The sequence below is a fragment of the Balaenoptera borealis genome (assembly GCF_965194805.1).
Source record: "Balaenoptera borealis genome assembly, chromosome: 11".
Taxonomy (NCBI): domain Eukaryota; kingdom Metazoa; phylum Chordata; class Mammalia; order Artiodactyla; family Balaenopteridae; genus Balaenoptera; species Balaenoptera borealis.
The window spans coordinates 39759221-39772788 of NC_138868.1; the positions used below are offsets into that span (position 1 = coordinate 39759221).

At 41.9% G+C, this 13568-nt stretch overlaps 1 protein-coding gene across 9 annotated transcripts in view; it reads left to right on the forward strand.

Annotated features, from left to right (window-relative positions):
• The first annotated feature begins 2932 nt into the window (after nucleotides 1-2932).
• PIK3C2A (phosphatidylinositol-4-phosphate 3-kinase catalytic subunit type 2 alpha) overlaps nucleotides 2933-13568 on the forward strand; it is a 110628-nt gene continuing 99992 nt past the window's right edge. For 4 of the 9 annotated variants that reach the window (XR_014231388.1, XM_082341376.1, XM_082341377.1 and 1 more), the window contains exon 1: nucleotides 2938-3375. The gene's annotated coding sequence lies outside the window, so the exon portion shown is untranslated. Of the gene's footprint in view, nucleotides 3386-13568 lie in introns of all 9 variants that reach the window. The other 5 variants (XM_082341380.1, XM_082341374.1, XM_082341373.1 and 2 more) reach the window with 5 other exon arrangements.

Here is a 13568-nt window from a genome sequence, read left to right on the forward strand (position 1 = left end):
CTAGCCTCTCTCTGATCCATTCTCTACCCAGCTCTAAGAAATCTTTTTAAAATGCAACTTGGGTTATTTGAGAGCTTAAAATCCTTCTCCTCATTCTTCGGATAAAGACCTAAATTTTTAATACAGCCTCCCAGGCCTGGCATGGTCTGCCTGCCCCATCACCACATATAAAGCCACTTCCGCTTTGTTCCCAGCACAACAGTAACACTGGTTTTTCATTTCCTCAGCTGAACCATGCCCCTTCCTCCCTCACTGTCTTTGCTCACACTGTTCCCTCTGCCTGGGATGTTTTTCCCCTCCTCCTCACTCAATTTCTACTCATCCTTTAGATCTCAGCTCAATGTCATTTCCTCAGGGAATGCCTTTCTGCTTTCCATTCTAAATCAAAGAACCCTATAGTTTTCTTTCATACCACTTATCACAATTGAGATTAAGTGATTGTTTAATTAGGTGTTTAATATTTGTCTCCCCTGGTGGACTTTAAGCTCTGTTAGGGAGGGGACACCTTGTCTTGTTCACTACTGTATCCCCAGCACAGACCATAATGCCTGACATATTGAAAATAAGGGCTCAATACTTTTTTTTTCCTTTTATTTTTTGCTAAATGAAACACAGGACAAACATTTCCTATTCCTTCTTCAAATCTTTTCATCATCTACACATTTAACCTTCTGAGTGTCATTCCTCTATGACAGTGTTATCTACCTTAGGTAATGACTTCTGAGAGGTAGAGATCACAGCTTTTAAGTTGTATCATATAGGACCCAGCAGAGTTCTACTGAGGTGGGGATACAGCTTTGGGAAAGGAAAGACAATAGGTTTACTTATTAACGGCCTTTTGTAGCTACTTTATTGCTCTTAATATCTCTTTGGCCTGTTGGGGGCAGTGTGAAGTTAAAAGAGCATGACGCATGCAGTCCCACCCAGCTTTGGATCCCAGCTACAGTACTTAGTAGCTGTGTGACTCTGGGCAAATTACTAATGTTCTCGGTTCCTCAAATTCCTCAGCTATAAAATGAGGATATCATAATGGTACCGTTTTATGAGGTTGTTGGAGGGATTCTTGTAAATTCCTCTCCATGACTTGTAAAGCACTAAGAACAAGGACTGGCCTTAGCAAATGCTCAATAAATGTCAGCTACTATTTTTACCTGTGGTAAAACAAGGTTGCCCATTTCTCATTTGGTACTGGAAGAAGTTTGGGAATATTTGTGGTGCTGTGAAGTTCCCTGTGGGAGGTTAGGATTGGAACACTTAAAAGTATAATGCCTCCTCCTCAATTCTTTTCTCTACCTTTAAATCTTAATATTGAAGCCAGTGGGAGAAGGGAAAGAGGAGAAACAGCTGCCAGCTATGTTCTATTTGGTTCCAAATGACAGCAGCACCAGTTTGCACTTTCTCCTAGAAGTTTGTGTTTCTATTGTTCACACGTGCATCTTCATATGCCTATTGCCAGAGAGATGAGATAAGCTAAGCAAGAGCTACCATTTCAGATTCTTGACACCTGGTAGTTTGTGAATGCTGCTTTTTTGGAATCCAGAGAACCGTCAAGCTCCCTTTCTTCCTCTTCTTATTGGGACCCTTCCGATTGATCAGAGCCTATGAAGTATTGGCCATTCAAGAGCCATAATAAAACAGTAATAAAATAATGAAGTCTGAACTGTAACAAGGAACTCACTCAAGCAAGGGCCCTCTGCTGCTGGGACCCAGAGAAAATATTTCTTCTAAGAAAAATGTAAGAAGGATACAAAAAAGTCAAACAGATAATCTTCCCTCAAGACACAGTGTTCTCTCAAGTCCCCGTCCTTCTTTTCTGAAGGAAGGCACACTCAATTCTGGGGCAGAAGCTAGGAAACCAGCCCGAGACAATTGGTTTTCCCCTCCCCTTTTAATCTCCTGAAAGAGCTGCCAATTCTAGAAATTCCTCCTTTGATCAGAAGATAAAGCAGAACAATGCTGTAGCACTAAGCGGATTCCTAAGGGACATTCTTCGAGGGTGTGTAAAGCCTGCCTGGAAGTGTGTGTACATGGGGGGAGGAGGGGAGTTGGTGGAAAACTAGGAGTAGGAAGGGTGGGTGGAACAAGAGTTGGTAGCCACAGCCACAAGGAATAATCATATAGTTGCTTCTAGACTTCATAGAGTAGCAACTCCAGCCAGTCTCATTTCCTGGGAGGCATAGGCATGTTTATTACAGTGATTAGAGGGCTTCATCCACTTCACATCCTCCCTCCAAAAAAAAGAAGAAAGAAAAATCGGATTTATATTCCACTATTTGTTGGAGGTGAGTGTTTACTTCTCTTACAGCTTTCTCACAATTTTTTTTTTTTTTTTTGGTCGGAGAATTGCAGCCCATACTAGTCTATCACATTAGACTGGGAACCTCTGGAAGGAGCTGTTCTCTTACTGCTTAAGGGACAAAAATACTATGGATTAGAGTTAGAACTGAGTTTGAATCATGCCCCCAGCTTCACCATCTGTAAATGGGTTTAATTTTCCTATCTGCTTAACATGGTCATGTAATTTTTTTAATCTAACATTTGAGGGCTAAATACTTTACAAGCATAATCTCATTCAATTCTCATGCGGAAGGTATTATTATGGAGATTGTATGTGAAGATATTTTGTAATGCAGAAAAGAGCCGTCTGGCTGTGTTATTATTGGGCCATCTTCCTCACCTGGCTGTTGTGAGGATTAGATGAGACACTGATGTGAAAGCACTTTAAACGATCCACGTGATGGGCGGACTACTAATTACACACCCCGCAGCACCTGATGCACTGTGAGGACTCGGTAAACGCTGGTTGGAGTGAACGATTTTATATCTTGCCTGTTCCTTTCAGTCCTCCAATCACAAACTAATCTCCTCGGGCCTGGGGCCAAAACCACGAATCTGGGAGCTGCAGCCAGGATGCAGGCGAGTGCACAGTCCCAGGAGAGGGCACGGGAACAATAGAATAGTTCCGAGGTTGGGGGCGGGGGGGGGGACTTCAGACGCCGGGCCTGAAAGGTGGCCGACTGGGGTCCCCGGAGACCCCCTCCCCTGGTCTGGGGTTGCACAGAGAGACGTCCTAAACCCGCAGGGCACTCCTCCCGGGGAGCCGGAGTCACCCCCCACTCCCCCAGCTAGAGCCTCACGCGACGCGCCCAAGCCCCGCCCACTCCTCAGGTAGGCCGTCCACACCAGCCAATCCGCAAGAAGTTTGGGCACGGAAGGCGGTGCTTAACCGGCCGGAAGTGACGTCTCTGCTTGGCTGGCCGCAGAGTCCGCCGATGCTTTCGGCAGCGGCTGAGGCGGCTGAGTGGAAAATGGCTCGGACCGTGGCGGCTGTGGAGGCTTGGGTTGCGGTGGAGGCAGAGGCTCAGGCAGCGTGAGGTGAGGAGCGGTAGGTGCGGCGGGGGCCGGAACCTGGGACCCTGCTCTGCAAAGGCGGCGAAGGGCCCCGGAGGTCTTGGGAGGGTCTCTTGCCGCGGCCCCCAGTCCCCCGGGTGCCCGCTTCTGACCCTCCATCCCGTACTCTCGGCGCTGACCTAATCGACTCACCTCCCTCCGGGCCTTGCTTCCATCCAGGCCGTTGCCAGCTGCCCCTCCGAAGGTGCCTGCGTCCCACCAGGACCCTCTCGTCGGGGGCGGAGGTGGGGGGGAGCCTGGGGGTTAGTTTTGTCCCAAGGGGGGAGGAGAAGCCACCCCCTGGTTCTCGGGACCTGGCCGGAGCCGCGATGGCCGGTCCTACCCTCTGGTCGAATTGTTGGATTCTGGCGACTGTGTGTGCTGCACTTCTCAGCTGTGACCCGCATCCCCCCACCCCCGCTGCTTTTCGCCTCCTTGTCCCATCTCCGGCTTTGGGGGCGAAGGATCCTTTTTCTCCAACCCCACCCCCACCTCGGTTGCTTTTTTTTTTTTTTTTTTGCCGCGAATTCACTTGCTTCGGGGAAGACAGTATTATTTCAGTGTGTATTTAGCGCATCATCTTTCTGGGAGGGCGGTCAGATTAAAAATATTTGCTTAACTCTTCCTGAATGACGGAGGAACAATAAATAATTGAAGGGAAAAAAGCGCATGCTTATTTATCCTCACTAAATGGTTTGGCTTTAAGAACGAGATTCTCCAGCTGTGGAATTTTTTCTGGGGGGAGCAGGGATTGAGGAGGGAAGTGAGGAAGGAGAAAAGTAAGTGAGGAATAAAGTCTGGAGATAAAGAACGTGGAAGAGAGAACCTGTGGTAGTTCTTTCCCTATATTAGCCTGATGGAAGTTCAGGTTGTAGTTATATTTTTATTTTGAACAGTGGGTGTTGAATTGGGTGTAAGGAAGGAGGCCTTTCTCTGTGAACAAGATTACTTGTTAAAGAGGTACCCTAAAATCTTTCCAGGTGGGTATCAGGCAGAAAAGTTCTGTTGGGAAAATTGTGTAACATACTGGAGCAGCAAAACTACAGGTTAGAAGAGATGCAGAAAAAAGAAAGCTATTCTTAGAAGAGTGGTGAAGACGTAGTATAAAAAGAGGGATGGCTGTAGGGGGCTCCAGGAACACTGATTCCAGGAGAGACTTTGTACCTTTGCCTCCTTGGCTTGTGGTTAGGTTTCCACATAAGACACCTCTCAGCAACTCTGCCAGGGCTGGGGCTGATGCTCTTATTTATAGTAGCAAATTAGACCGAAGTGCCTTGGTTGAGGTCTGTACCGTCGAAGATAACTGCTTGTTGAATATTACCGCAGTCTTTGAGTACTGAAAAGCATTTTGACTGAATTACTTAACTCAAACCTAATTCAAGAGTGATTTTACATAGGTACAAAGCACATATAGAGCTGCTTCAAGTAATTTTGCCTAAATTAATAGATTCTAAAACAATTTTTTCTTATGAAAATCTCTGTTGTGATTTGTGTTTTGTATGCAATGTTGCTTGCAGTTTTTCTTGGCAAGCAATATTGTGTTTACGTCCATAGGTTTCACAACTTTTTCTGTTTCATGAAATATAAAAGTTGGCATGCTTGCATTTAGGAATTCTAGAAACTATAACTTTATATAATTAGTTGTATGTTAAGCATATGATTCTTTGTTTTTCTCTTCTGCTGTAAATGGTTCTAAAATTTTCAATTAATTGGAGATTGCTGCATCAGTTTCCATGTCCAGGAATCCTTCTTTAATCTAGCCCAATGTTTTTGCACTTAGTAAGCACATTCAATAAATGAACTTATACCTAACCAAGAGTACTGAATTTCCCAAGAGTTCAGAGTTCTTATCAGAGCCTCAGACCAAACTTTTCAGAGCAGCAGGGTGAAGCACTTTTTTTTAATGCTTTGTAACTTGTGTTTCTTTGATAATATAAATTATCCATTTTTATTGTATTTGCCATATTCCAAAAATAATTTAAGACAGGTAAATGATAAAGGTGAATGTTTTAGTGCAGTTCATTCACACAGTACATGATGTGATTTGTTAGTTGTACCTGAGTAAGGCTAAGAATTGACTGTATGGAAGATCTTGTTTTCAGAGGGCCTATAGGGGTGTCTGGGACAGCAGTGGTTCTAGTAATAGAAAAATGAATGAGAAAAAAAAATGAATGAATGCTTGTCCCCAGTAAGTTCTCTAGTCCATCTGGGGGAGACAAACACAAATTGTAACAGTGTGGTTATAAGGGCATGTAAGGGTTGTGGATCCAAAACACTAAAAAGGATGTGATCACCTGTGCTGAGAGATGGAGAGGGAATGAGTGCATCTCATGAGGACAGAGATGCTCAAATTGAGTCTCAAAGGGTGAATTCCTTTTATTAATGAGGGCAGGATAGAGGTTATCAGCTTCCAGACCCTGCTGTGATACTACCAAGCTGTTTAATACCTCTGGTATCTTGTTTTTTTCATTTGAGAGTTGGACTACATCTAAATCAGTGATGTCCAGTAGAAATATTAAATGAGAGCCACGTATGTAAGATGTTGTACATTTTCTTGGTAAATCTTGAAATCTGGTGAACATTTTACACTTACAACATATCTTACTTTGGACTAGCTACTTGTCAAGCACTCAATAGGTGTTTGTGGTTAGTACATACCATATTGGACAATGCAGATCTAGCATATGAAAATTCTGCTTTTCTGTCTTGGATTCCTGGTTGAAAAGGAAAAGCAACTCCTATGAGAAATGTATAAATATAGTAATTTATAATTTCTAGTCATTTTGATAGTAGTCATACATGATGTTCTTTTGATTGGAATTATAGTCATACTTGAAAATGATGTTGCTGTAGGAGATCTTTCAGGTTGTTCATAGGGTTTTGGTTGGGACTAGAAGAAACTTTGTTTTCCCTGTGTCTGGTGCAGTCACATTTTGAAATATCTTTATTTTGTGTTTTTATATATACTTTGTATCTCTCCTTGTCTCTGCAGTCTGTTATTTATAACATGTGATGGATTCAAAATACAGTGAGATAGTGCACATGGACATTTTAAGCAGTTAAAAATGGAGATTTGTACAATTTTAAACTACATTTTGGATCTCTTAAAATTTTTAATTCAGCTATTTGGGTACAAAAGTGAATGGGTTTTTAAACACTCTTGATTTTAGTAGATTAGAAGGCAGTTATTATTGGTTTAGCAGCATATTTATCTTTTAACCTTGAGAATAAATTAAGATACTATAAAATGAACATCCCTACTGTTACACATATGGCTTTCTGTTAGTCTTATAGTACAAAAGTTACATTATTGATAAATAAATGATGTACAGTGCTGATTCATTAATTTGTTGTGCATTGAGTTTGGTTTTAAAAAAAAAACCAGAGGCTTATTTAGTCATGATAACTATGACTAACAATGATAAAGTGGGCTTCCCTGGTCACAGTGGTTAAGAATCCACCTGGCAATGCAGGGGACATGGGTTCAAGCCCTGGTCCAGGAAGATCCCACATGCTGTGGAGCAGCTAAGCCCATAAACCACAACTACTGAGCCTGTGCTCTAGAGCCCGTGAGCCACAACTACTGAAGCCACAACTACTGAAGCCCACATACCTAGAGCCTGTGCTCTGCAACAAGAGAAGCCACCGCAATGAGAAGCCCGCGCACCACAACCAAGAGTAGCCCCCGCTCGCCGCAACTAGAGAAAGCCTGCGCACAGCAACAAAGACCCAATGCAGCCAAAAATAAATAAATAAAATAAAATTAAAAAATTTTTAAAAATGATAAATTATATCCTTACATTTGTATTGATTGATTATTATAGAGTAAGTAATGCTCCCCTCACCCCCAAACCTTATTCTCTGAAATAAATGGGGAAGGTATTTTTCTCATTTTCTTGAAGAGGAAAATGAGACCCAGTGAAGTTGTGACTTGTTTAGGATAATACATTAGAGGTATTGCTTGAATTTACAGTGTCTTACAATGCTAAGCCTAGAGTTCTTTTCATTGCATCTCTTCTATGGTACTTCAGTGTTTAGATACATAGCACTTAACAGATTTTGGAGTGTGTATTAATGGGTACTTCCTGCCTTTAAGGAATTTGTATTCCAACTTGGAGAGACCAACTACAATACATATAGCAGAAAGTAGTTTAGTTATTAAAAAATTATTAATGGGAAAGAAAAAATGTAAGGGATAGTATAGTTACATTTAAAATAGATGAGCGTTAACTAGGCAAGATGTTTGATTTTTGAGTAGAGGGTTTAGATCTTAAACTGTTACTGTAGGAAGAAGGTGATGAAGTGTCAAGGACAGAATTATTTCAGTGTACAGGGAACAACTTGGGGAAAAACTTAGATAAGAGAAAAAGTATAGCTTTAAGGAAGGATTTGCAAAGCTTATTTAAAAAGATAAAGGCAAGACAGAGGTGAAGTAGGAAATGAGAATAAATAGACATCTGCAATATAAATTTAGAGGCCAGTGGTCAGAACTTTTATATTATTTGGATGATTCAGGAAATCTTAGCATGTGCTGTGAACTTGTTGTGGCTTGAGTAGTGTGGAAGACGTGGCTAAGAGTACGGAAAGAGAGGTTGTTGACTGTAATAAGCAGTAGAGTAATGTGAGTTCCTGTTGTGAAATGAGTAGGGATTTGATAAGAATTTTACTATGAGAAAAGAATAGGCAGTGTTCATAAAGGAAAATTGGTTAAAAAATTTGCAATATGGGTAATTCTAATTGAAACAGGTCATTTTTTAAAAGAGTATTTTCCTATAAAAACTGAAATTGGCAGTTTACTTTCAGAAAGTACTAGTAGAAGCAGGAAGACGTTAAGTATTGTTAAAGTTCTACTGTGGAATGAGAGGAAAAAGCAAAGGCAGTCCTTCTAGATAAAGGGGTGGGGAATATGAGAGGAGACAATAGAAGGAAATCAAAGGTAAGAGGTACTTACCTTCTGGTGAGGTGGGAAAAGAACATGGATGTTGATGGGAGAGATACATGCACTTAAATACCTGCCTAATTAGGGAACAGGAAAACACTTTTTCAAATGTGTTATTTGCAGTTTTGGAAATTATGCAAAGCAGGTATCCCCCACCCCCCATAAACTCTGAAGGAGACCTAATTACCTGTAAACAAAACCATACTGCTATGAGTAGCCATAACCAGATTGATTTATTAAGTCACTTTATATGTGTTCCTAATGTAATTTATAACTGTTCTGACTCTTTTTAGTTTTTTTTTTTTTTTTTTTAATTTATTTTTGGCTGCGTTGGGTCTTCGTTGCTGAGCGTGGGCTTTCTCTAGTTGCGGCGAGTGGGGTCTACTCTTGGTTGCGGTGCTCCGGCTTCTCATTGCGGTGGCTTTTGTTTGTTGCGGAGCTTGGGCTCTAGGCATGCGGGCTTCAGGAGTTGTGGCAAGTTGTGGCACGCGGGCTCAGTAGTTGTGGTGCACAAGCTTAGTTGCTCCGTGGCATGTGGGATCTTCCCAGACCAGGGCTCGAACCCGTGTCCCCTGCATTGGCAGGAGGATTCTTAACCACTGCACCACCAGGGAAGTCCCTTCTTTTTAGTTTAGTGTGTAAGTGTTTTTTAGACTATAGCGCTGAGTTGGGAAATGTGCTCTTTGTCTCGAGACTATAGCCTGGTTTCATCTGACTGGATCTCATGATGACATTTAGCAGACTGGAATTCTGCCTGTATTAAAATACATGACATGGGGGCTTCCCTGGTGGCACAGTGGTTGAGAATCCGCCTGCCAGTGCAGGGGACACGGGTTCGAGCCCTGGTCTGGGAAGATTCCACATGCCGCAGAGCAGCTAAGCCCGTGCACCACAACTACTGAGCCCGTGTGCCGCAACTACTGATGCCTGCGTGCCTAGAGCCTGTGCTGCACAACAAGAGAAGCCACAGCAGTGAGAAGCCCGCGCACCGCAACGAAGAGTAGCCCCCGCTCGCTGCAACTACAGAAAGCCCGCGCGCAGCAACGAAGACCCAACGCAGCCAAAAAAAAAAAAACCTGAACAGTTACAGCATCATGTCATGTTTTTGTTTGTTTTGCTTGTTTGTTTTGTTTAAGTCAGATTTATTGATATATAATTTACTTATAGTAAAATGTATCTGTTTTAGGTGTACAGCTCTATAAATTTTGAGAAATAGTGACAGTGTGTAACTGCCACCACCACAATTAAGATATGGAGTAATTCAGTCGCTTTAGAAAGTGTCCTTTTGCCCCTTGTAATTGTTCCCTCCCACTCACCCTCCACTCTCTGGCAACAACTGATTTTTCTTTTTCATTTCTATAGTTTTGCCTTCCAAGAATGTCATATAAATTGGCATCGTACGGTACCTGTAGCCTTCTAAGTCTGGCTTCTTTCACTTAGCGTAATGTTTTGAGATTCAATAAACCCTTTAAAAGAAAGAAACCAAACTAACTAATTTTTAGAACAGTTTTAGACTACAGAAAAATTGTTAAGATACTACAGAGAATTACCATAAACTCTGGACCTGGCTTCCCTTATTATTTTTTTTATGTGTGTAAACTATATTTGCTAATTGTCAAAAACACAAGATTCTAGAATTAAGTTTTTGTTTGGAAATTGTGTGAAGATTTCTGTCATGATGACTTTCTAATGACTTTTATTATAAATTATATATAACGAAATTTGTCATTTAACCAATTTTAAGTGTACAGTTCAGTGACTTTATATGTACAATGTTATGCAACCATCACCACTATTTCCAAAATTTTTCATCACTCCAAACAGAAACTCTGTACCCGTTAAGCAGTAACTACCCTTTCCCCTTCGTCCTAGCTCCTGGTAATTGCTCATCTGCTTTCTGTCTCTATAACTCTACTTAATTGCCAAGATATGGAAGCAAGCTAAGTGTCCATCAACAGATGAATTGGTAGAGATGTAGTATATATATGTATATATATGTATGTATATATGTGTGTGTGTACACACACACACACACACACACACACACACAGTGGAATACTACTCAGCCATAAAAAAGAAGGAAATTTTGCCATTTGCAACAGTATGGGTGGACTTGGAGGATATTATGCTAAGTGAAATAAGTCAGACAGAAAGACAAATATTATATGATATCACTTAAATGTGGAATCTAAAAATGCAATAAACTAATGAATATAACAAAAAAAGAAACAGACTCACAGATATAGAGAATAAATTAGTGGTTACCAGTGGGGAGAGGGAAGGGGAGAGGGGCAATATAGCGGTAGGGGATTAAGAGGTACAAACTATTATGTATAAAATAAGCTATAAGGATATATTGCACAATACAGGGAATATAGTCAACAGTCTATAATAATTATAAATGGAATGTAACCTTTAAAAATTGTGGGGAATTCCCTGGTGGTCCATGGTTGGGACTCCACGTTCTCACTGCTGAGGCCCGGGTTCAATCCCTGGTTGGGGAACGAAGATCCAACAAGCTGTGTGGCATGGCCAAAAATTATTTAATTAATTTATTTATTTAAAAATTAAACTAATATATTTATTTATTTTTGCCTGCGTTGGGTCTTCATTGCTGCGCGCAGGGTTTCTCTAGTTGTGGCGAGTGGGGGCTATTCTTCGTTGTGGTGTGTGGGCTTCTCACTGCGGTGGCTTCTCTTGTTGCAGAGCACTGGCTCTAGGCACACAGGCTTCAGTAGTGGCATGCAGGCTGTAGAGCGCACGCTCAGTAGTTGTGGTGCATGGGCTTAGTCGCTCCGTGGCATGTGGGATCTTCCCAGACCAGGGCTCGAACCCGTGTCCACTGCATTGGCAGGCGGATTCTTAACCACTGCGCCACCAGGAAAGTCCCTATCCTTTTTTAAAATTATAGTCCATTCTAGTAGGTGTGAAGTGGTCTCTCATTGTGGTTTTGATTTGTGTTTCCCTAATGAATAATAATGTTGAGCATCTTTTCATGTGCTTATTGACAGTAAGCTGCCTGGTTTTTTTTTGGCCGTGCCACGTGGCTTGTGGGATCTTAGTTCCCCAACCAGGGATCAAACTTGCGCCCCCTGCAGTGGAAGCGCAGAGTCTTAACCACTGGACCGCCAGGGGAGTCCCTAAGCTGCCTTTTTAAATGGTAGGAACAGGGACTTCCCTGGTGGTCCAGTGGTTAAGAATCCGCCTTCCAATGCAGGGGACGCGGGTTCGATCCCTGGTTGGGGAACTAAGATCCCACATGCCGCAGGGCAACTAAGCCCACGTGCCGCAACTACTGAGCCCACACACTCTGGAACCTGCACACTGCACTGAAAGATCCAGCATGCTGAAACTAAGATCCCACACAGCCAAAAATAAATAAATAAATATTTTTTAAAAAATGGGACTTCCCTGGTGGCACAGTGGTTAAGAATCTGCCTGCCAATGCAGGGGACACAGGTTTGAGCCCTGGTCTGGGAAGATCCCACATGCTGCAGGGCAACTAAGCCCGTGCGCCACAACTACTGAGCCTGTGCTCTAGAGCCTGTGAGCCACAACTACTGAAGCCTGCGCGCCTAGAGCCTGTGCTCCGCAACAGGAGAAGCCACCACAATGAGAAGCCTGTGCACTGCAGGAAGAGTAGCCCCCACTCGCCGCAACTAGAGAAAGCCCACGTGCAGCAGTGAAGACCCAATGCAGCCCAAAAAAAAAAAAAAAAAAAAAAAAAAAGGGTAGGAACATACTGATGGTTGTTCCAATAGTTGAACAGGTGTAATGCATGTCTTTTTTTTAATGTTTATTTTTTTGGTTGCATGGGGTCTTAGTTGCAGCAGGCGGGCTCCTTAGTGGCAACACATGGGCTCCTTAGTTGTGTCAGGTGAGCTCCTTAGTTGCGACACCAGGGTTCCTTAGTGCGGTTTGCCAGCTCCTTAGTTGCGGCATGCGGGCTCCTTAGTTTTGGCATGCAAACTCTTAGTTGCGGCATGTATGTGGGGTCTAGTTACCTTACCAGGGATCGAACCCGGGCCCTCTGCATTGGGGGCACAGAGTCTTATCCACTGCACCACCAGGGAAGTCCCGTAATACATGTATTTTTTTAATGCCTGTTATATACTAAGAATATATGTATATTATTTTATGTAATCCTGACTACACTGTAAGATACCTGTGTTTTACAGATGAGAAAACTAAGACAAAGGCAGATTAAGTAAATTGTTTAGGAATACACAGTTAATAAGAGGGAGGTCTGATATTTGAGCTTGGGTCTTGCTGCTACTTCATTTTCTTCTCTTTGTTATCACTGTTGTTCTATAAAACTAGTAATTTCATGTATTTGATGTCAAGTGAAAATAGAATTTTGTTAGCCACAGAAATTGATGGAGTTTAGGAGAAAAATTCCTGCAGTATTCATGTCAGTTTTTCATTATTGTTCCCTATTTGGTGATTCTCAGTTGCAATCCAGTTTTATTTTTTCCTACCTTAAGCCATGTTGGAAATGGAGGCATATACCATAACAGCGCAGAAGCTTACTGTTATTTGCCATGTTGGAATTGGGGTAATGTCAGAGTATATTTAATGATTCATGTTAAATGAATGAACAATAAAGTAGTCCAAAGTTCAGTAATTATCTTCACAAAGCAGTACTACTGTTGGGATTCTGGGTTAGGCTGAAAACTGCTTTGTCAGTAAAATGTCTTTGAACAGGAACCTCTTGCTGTGACAGTATCCCCCCCTTTGTCCCCTTCCCAGACACATACAGTGATACGCATAAGCAGATATAGAAAGTTGTTCTGGATGAATGCTCTGGTTGTGAACCCCTTATGTGTAGAATGCTGCTCGTAAGAGCTGAAGGTGGTATAATGACTGCTAGTGCTTGTTAGACTACAGCATAGCTGTTGATTTTTGTCAAAATGGGAGAATTAAGCCCTTTATTAATTGCTTATAGTATTGGGCAAAGCATAATTATAAGTGTGGTATAGAGGTTAAAGAATGTGAGAGCCAGGCTCGGCTCATACATCTTTAAACTTGTGAAGAACCTTGGGAAGGCTCTTTTCTTAGCTTTTCCCATGACTTCACTCTTTTCTTATGTCCAGGTTATGGTTCCAATTCATCTTTTCCCTCATTCTACTATTAAAAATATTATCCCCCATCTAAGTCATTCTCTATTACATTACTTTTTTCCCCATATTTTATTTACTGTCTAAACTTATCTTTTTTGTTTGCTTGTTTAAATCAAGCC